This window comes from Ranitomeya variabilis, chromosome 5 (genome assembly GCF_051348905.1).
Source record: "Ranitomeya variabilis isolate aRanVar5 chromosome 5, aRanVar5.hap1, whole genome shotgun sequence".
NCBI classification, from domain to species: Eukaryota; Metazoa; Chordata; class Amphibia; order Anura; family Dendrobatidae; genus Ranitomeya; species Ranitomeya variabilis.
In genome coordinates, this window is record NC_135236.1 from 39,757,432 (window position 1) to 39,764,653 (window position 7,222).

General features: G+C 45.5%; 1 non-coding gene across 1 annotated transcript; it reads left to right on the plus strand.

Moving 5' to 3' along the window:
- The first annotated feature begins 4,630 nt into the window (after positions 1-4,630).
- On the plus strand, positions 4,631-4,702 carry TRNAP-UGG (transfer RNA proline (anticodon UGG)). Its single transcript has one exon. It is a non-coding gene; the product is annotated as a tRNA-Pro (tRNA).
- The last annotated feature ends 2,520 nt before the right edge of the window (positions 4,703-7,222 follow it).

Genomic DNA, 7,222 nt, shown 5'->3' on the forward strand with positions numbered 1-7,222 from the left:
GTGCCTGAAGGACTTTGAAGACGTGTTTTCCGAAAGCGAGGCAGAGGCGTTTCCACCTCATAGACCTTTTGATTGGGCCATTGATTTAATCCCAGGAGCCAAATTACCCAAGGCTCGTCTGATTAATTTGTCCGGACCTGAGCGCCAAGCTATGAATGAATATATTTCCGAAAGTCTCCGCATGGGGCATATTCGCCCTTCTGTGACACTCTTTGTTAAAAAGAAAGATGGTGGATTGTGGCCATGCCTCGACTTTCAGGAATTAAATAAAATTACTGTAAAGAACACATATCCCCTCCCTCTCATTCCGGACCTATGTAATCAACTAACTGGGGCCAAATGGTTCTCCAAGCTTGATCTACAGGGGCCTACAATCTCATAAGGGTCCGGGAAGGGGATGAATGGAAAACTGCCTTCCTCACGACCGAGGGGCTGTTTGAAAATTTGGTCATGCCCTCCGGTCTCACTAACACTCCTGCTATTTTCCAGAATTTCATCAATGTTATTTTCTCTGCGTTAATTGGGCATTTTTTGGTGATTTATCTGGATGACATTTTTAGTGTATGCTTCTGACAGCCAGTCTCACTTGCACCATCTGCGTATGGTTCTTACGAGACTCAGGGGAAAATCATTTGTATGCCAAATTGGAGAAATGTTCTTTTTTTGTTCAAGAATTGTCCTTTTTGGTGTTTGATTGTGTATGGTGAAGGATTCCGTATGGATCCTGGGAAGGTTCAGGCCATTACAGATTGGGTGCAACCTTGTGATTTGAAGGGGTTGCAATGATTTGTGGGCTTTGCAAATTATAACAGAAAGTTTATTGAAAGGTTTTTCTCAGGTGGTTAAGCCTTTGACTGACCGCACACACAAGGGGGCTGATGTGAGGAACTGGTCCATATCTACGAAAAAAAATTTTTTGATTTTGAAAAAATGTTTTTCTTCCACTGCTGTGTTGAATCAGCCAGATCCGTCAAGACCTTTTATCGTGAAAGTTGACGTGTTTGAGGTGGGGGGGGGGTAGTTTTGTCTCAGGGTCCTTCTACCCTTACTAATCTTATACTTTGCGCCTTCTTTTCTGAAAAATTCTCTGCTGCAGAGAGAAATTATAATATGGGCAATAGGAAGCTGTTGGTGGGTCAAAATGGCCTTCGAAGAATGGAGGCATTTTTGGAAGGGGCTGTTCACCCTATTACCGTAATCACGGATCTCAAAAATTTAGACTATATCGAGTCTGCACAGAGATTGATCCCCAGACAGGCTCGATGGGTGTGTTTTTTCCCATTTCCATTTTACCATTACCTTTCGTCCGGGATCCAAAAATGTTAAAGCTGATGCTTTGCCCGGAAGTTTTGATCATGTGTCTCCTCCCGAACCTCCATCCTCCATTGTTCAGCCAGGAGTAGTTGTGGCCAAAACCTCATCTGAATTAGAGAGAGAGGTTTTGGAGGCACAGGCGCTGGCCCCCAGGGGTAAACCCTCAGGTAAACTGTTTGTACCGGAACATCTCCGTCTCAGACTTCTTTGGGAGTTTCATGATTCTGCATTGAGTGCCCATCCTGGGGTTTTGCCCCCCGGGGGGCTATTGCTAGGAGTTTCTGATGGCCCTCTATAATAACAGACATTAAAAAATGTCTGTCTCCCTGTGGGGTTTGCGCCTGTTCTAAAAGTTCTCATTGCTGGCCGGCAGGGGAATTGGTGCCTTTACCAATTCCAGATAGACCATGGACACATTTGTCCATGGACTTTATCATGAATCTTCCTCTTTCTAGGGGCAACTCTGTGGTGTGGGTGGTGGTGGATAGGTTCTCCAAACAGGCCCATTTTGTACCTCTGTCTGCCTTACCATCTGCTGAGACTCTGGCCCGCTTGTTTTTACAACATGTCGTCCGGCTGCATGGTGTTCCGGTGAATATTGTGTCGGACAGAGGTGTGCAATTTCTGGCCAGATTTTGGAGGGTGTTTTGCAAGAAGTTGGGGGTTACGTTACCTTTTTCTTCTGCTTATCACCCAGACAGACTGAACGCATTAATCAGCCCCTGGAGCAAATTTTAAGATGCTTGGCCTCTGCCAGACAAGACAGGAGGACTGGTGTGAGGTATTACCCTTGGTGGAATTTGCGTACAACAGTCGTGTGAGTTAGTCTATGGGGAAATCTAACTTTCTGGTTAACTATGGGGTTTAACCCACATTTTGGGGAATTTTGGCATTTTCCCAAGCTGAAGAGTTCATTTGAGTTCATGCTGCCAGGGGGCGCAGCTTCGGTGATGGCACCGCTAGTCACCGAAGCTCCGCTCCCTGCATTTCATTCATTCCTCAGTCATTTATAGCTGGGAGTGGCCGCATTAGCAGGCTCCTGGTTGTAAATGTAAATGCCCCCAGATATGGATTACTGCGTGGGACTTGACTGTACAGTGGACAGGTATGGGATATTGTTGTTTTATTTTGGAATTTTTTTTACAGGAAAATGACGGCTTCGCTTGGATTGAGAGTGCAATAAAGATGTTAAAACCTGTGTGTTTCATTATTTCATTAAAACACTTAATTCTTACAGTAATGTGTGTGTGTTTTATTAACAATTTCATACTATTGGATTAATAATGGATAGGTGTCATAATTGACGCCTCTCCATTATTAACCTGGCTTAATGTCACCTTACAATAGCAAGGTGACATTAACCCTTCATTACCCCATATCCCACCGCTACAGGGGAGTGGGAAGAGAGAGGCCAAGTGCCAGAATAGGCGTATCTTCCAGATGTGCCTTTTCTGGGGTGGCTGGGGGCAGATGTTTGTAGCCAGGGGGGGCCAATAACCATGGACCCTCTCTAGGCTATTAATATCTGCCCTCAGTCACTGGCTTTACCTCTCTGGCGGAGAGAAATACGCGGGAGCCAACGCCAGTTTTTTCTGTGAATTAATCCTTTAATTTAACACCTACAACTCAACACACACTCTACTAACTAGTGTTGAGCGATACCGTCCGATACTTGAAAGTATCGGTATCGGAAAGTATCGGCCGATACCGGCAAAGTATCGGATCTAATCCGATACCGATACCCGATACCAATACAAGTCAATGGGACTCAAGTATCGGACGGTATTCCTGATGGTTCCCAGGGTCTGAAGGAGAGGAAACTCTCCTTCAGGCCCTGGGATCCATATTAATGTGTAAAATAAAGAATTAAAATAAAAAATATTGCTATACTCACCTCTCCGAAGCAGCCTGGACCTCACCGAGGGAACCGGCAGCGTTGTTTGCTTAAAATGCGCGCGTTTCCTGCCTCCCGCGATGTCACGGCTTCTGATTGGTCGCGTGCCGCCCATGTGGCCGCGACGCGACCAATCACAGCAAGCCGTGACGTAATTTTGAGGTCCTGGAAGCCTAATTCTAGGCATTCAGGATTTTAAAATTACGTTCCGGCTTGTGATTGGTCGCGTCGCGGTCACATGGGCGACGCGACCAATCACAAGCCGTGACGTCAGGGGAGGCAGGACACGCGCGCATTTTAAAATTACGTCACGGCTTGTGATTGGTTGCGTGCCGCCCATGTGGCCACGACGCGACCAATCACAGCAAGCCGTGACGTAATTTCAGGTCCTGAATGCAGAAATAGGCATACAGGACCTGAAATTACGTCACGGCTTGCTGTGATTGGTCGCGTCGTGGCCACATGGGCGGCACGCAACCAATCACAAGCCGTGACGTAATTTTAAAATGCGCGCGTGTCCCCTCGGTGAGGTCCAGGCTGCGTCGGAGAGGTGAGTATAGCAATATTTTTTATTTTAATTCTTTATTTTACACATTAATGTTGTATTTTACACATTAATGTTGTTTCGATACCGATACCCGATACCACAAAAGTATCGGATCTCGGTATCGGAATTCCGATACCCGCAAGTATCGGCCGATACCCGATACTTGCGGTATCGGAATGCTCAACACTACTACTAACATTATTAGGGAGGGACATATAAAAATCTAATGGATATGCAATGATTTACTGTATGTAAACCATGTCTCATATCCTGTCGGGTTCAGTGATGATTTTACAGAACCCGACAACTGAATTATCGGCTACTCTGCTATCTATCTCTCTGAAATATATATATGACATTTATTTTATCTATTCTATTGTAACCTGTCAGTGTGACTTTACATTACCGGCTTTTCTAAAGGACACCGGTGAGTATTTCTCGTAAGTCACACTGATGGTCTGTGTGGTGTGCGCGTTTTTCTTGCACGTATAATATGGCCGAGAAAATGACAGATGATGGGAGCTGCCCCATAGATTAACATTGGTCCGAGTGCTATGTGATTTTTTTTTTTTTTAAATCGCATAGCACTCGTCCGTATTACGGTCTAGTGTGACTCCGGCCTAAGGAAGATTTCTTCTTTTGAGGAGGTGGGAAACTGGATGTGGCGTGAACATGGCCCATGACTCCAGATGAAAATTGTCACCTCATTATAGTCAGTGAGGTGCATCAGGTGCCATAAGTGTCCTGTGTATGAGAAATCCATGACTCATTGTGAGCACTAACATGACATAACATTCATGACATGTCAGGAAAACAACAGGTGACTGACAGTTGTGCAAATACAAGTAATGAGATCTCAGCAGCCACCTCCAGCTGGCTCGTTGGTCTAGGGGTATGATTCTCGCTTTGGGTGCGAGAGGTCCCGGGTTCAAATCCCGGACGAGCCCAACTTTTCTTCAGTTGCAGGGAAGATCAAAGCTTTTCTTCATTTCTCAGTGATTTCCTTCTACGTAAAAATCAGTATTATGGACTATTTGCACATGTTGCAGATTTGACTGGAATTTTCTGTGCAGATTCTGCATTTCTTGGCTGAAAGCGCAGGTCAGAATTTGAAAATTTTTTTTGGTTTGTGCACGTTTTTTGTGCGGATTTCTTCCTTTTTTTTACCCCCGCACATTTCTATTATGGAATGGGTGAAGAAATGCTGCATATCTGCAAAAAGAATAGACATGGTCCTTTTTTTCAATCTGCTGCGTTTTCAGTGCGGAATTTTCTGCACCATTAGCACAGAATGTTTTTTTTTTTTTGCCATTGATTTACTGTAAATCACTTGCGGATCTGCAGCGTTTCTGAGCGAAAAAACCCGCTGCAGATCTGCGGAAAAATACGCGCGGATTTGAAGCGTTTTATTATCCGCAGCATGTCAATTCTTTTTGCGGATCTGCAGCGTTTCTGCACCCATTGACAAGAAAAATACTTCACTAAATGTAAATACAGATTGTAGATATTTGACCATTTTTGTGTCAAATGTAAAAATTGTAATAATAACTATGTATAACGATCGAACACTGACATGATCAGTTACAGTAATCATTGCTATAAAACACTGCTGGCAGCGGTGGGATTTGAACCCACGCCCCCAAAGAGACTGGAGCCTTAATCCAGCGCCTTAGACCGCTTGGCCACGCTACCTGATGTCAGACTCATGTCTTGGGTGTTTTGTTGTTAAAAAAAAAAGAAAAATTGCTGATCCTGAATCTGTATTCCCTGAACTTAAATGACAGCTCCTCAATGTGCCTCCTCCCAGGGTTCAGTACAAGCTGCAGCTCATGGTGGTTTATTTTGCCGGTGTTATCGGATTGTAATCAGAAAGAGATAGCACCACTCAGAGGTTAGATTACAGCATAAAAACTGAAGGTAACACTCCAGGAGGACCACACTTGGATGAAATCTGACTATGTCAGAAAGAAGGTGTAGAAACTGTTTTTATTTCTCCAAGTGCGAGAAAACCTGATGACCAGAGGCGTAATGAACGTGGTCGCAGAGATTGCCACCGGCCCGTGGTGGGTGAGGGAACACCGACTCCAGCTTAAACATTTTAAAATGAGCGCGTGTCCAGCCTCCCGTGACGTCACGGCTTGTGATTGGTCGCGTCGCCCATGTGACCGCGACGCGACCAATCACAACGCCGGAACGTAATTTTAAAATCCTGAAGGACCTGAAATTACGTCACGGCTTGCTGTGATTGGTCGCGTCGCGGCCACATGGGCGGCACGCGACCAATCACAAGCCGGGACTTCACGTAAGGAAGGAAACGCGCGAATTTTAAGCAAACAACGCTGCCGGTTACCTCGGTAAGGTCCAGGCTGCGTCGGAGAGGTGAGTATAGCAATATTTTTTATTTTAATTCTTTATTTTACACATTAATGTTGTTTCGATACCGATACCCGATACCACAAAAGTATCGGATCTCGGTATCGGAATTCCGATACAGCAAATATCGGCCGATACCCGATACTTGCGGTATCGGAATGCTCAACACTAGTGGCTGCAATACATGCAGCCTGGCAATCAGTGGTTACAAGCTGACGTCAGCGAGCACATGATTGGAGAGGCATGACAGTGACAACATACGCTCCCATCACTTGCACGCTGAAGTTAGCATCGGCTTCAGAAGAGGACGCCACGTAGCAGGGGAGCAGTGGGGAAGGTGAGTATAATCATTTTTTCTTTGCATTGAAGAAAAGCAGCAGAAAGGGGGACATATATATAGATGGTCCCAGGATGGGGGATGTATATACCAGGATGGATGCGGGCTATATATACCAGGAAAGGACCCAGGATAAGGGACATATGTACCAGGATGGAGCCAGGAAAGGGAAAACATGTGTCAGGATGGGGGATATAGGAACATGTATACCAGTATGGGCCCAGGAAAAGGGACATACAGTATATATCAGGATGGGGCCCAGGATAAGGGACATGTATACTAGTATGGGCCCAGGATAAGGAACATGTATACCAGTATGGGCCCAGGATAAGGGACATGTATACCAGTATGGGCCCTGGATAAGGGACATGTATACCAGTATGGGCCCAGGATAAGGGACATGTATACCAGTATGGGCCCAGGATAAGGGACATGTATACCAGTATGGGCCCTGGATAAGGGACATGTATACCAGTATGGGCCCAGGATAAGGGACATGTATACCAGTATGGGCCCAGGATAAGGGACATGTATACCAGTATGGGCCCAGGATAATGGACAAATATACCAGAATGGAGCCCAGGATGTCATGGTTAGGACAAGGTTATGTACTGTACTCTCAGGGTTAAGGTACCTTCACACTAAACGATATTGCTAGCGATCCGTGACGTTGCAGCGTCCTGGATAGCGATATCGTTGTGTTTGACACGCAGCAGCGATCAGGATCCTGCTGTGATATCGCTGGTCGTTGAACAAA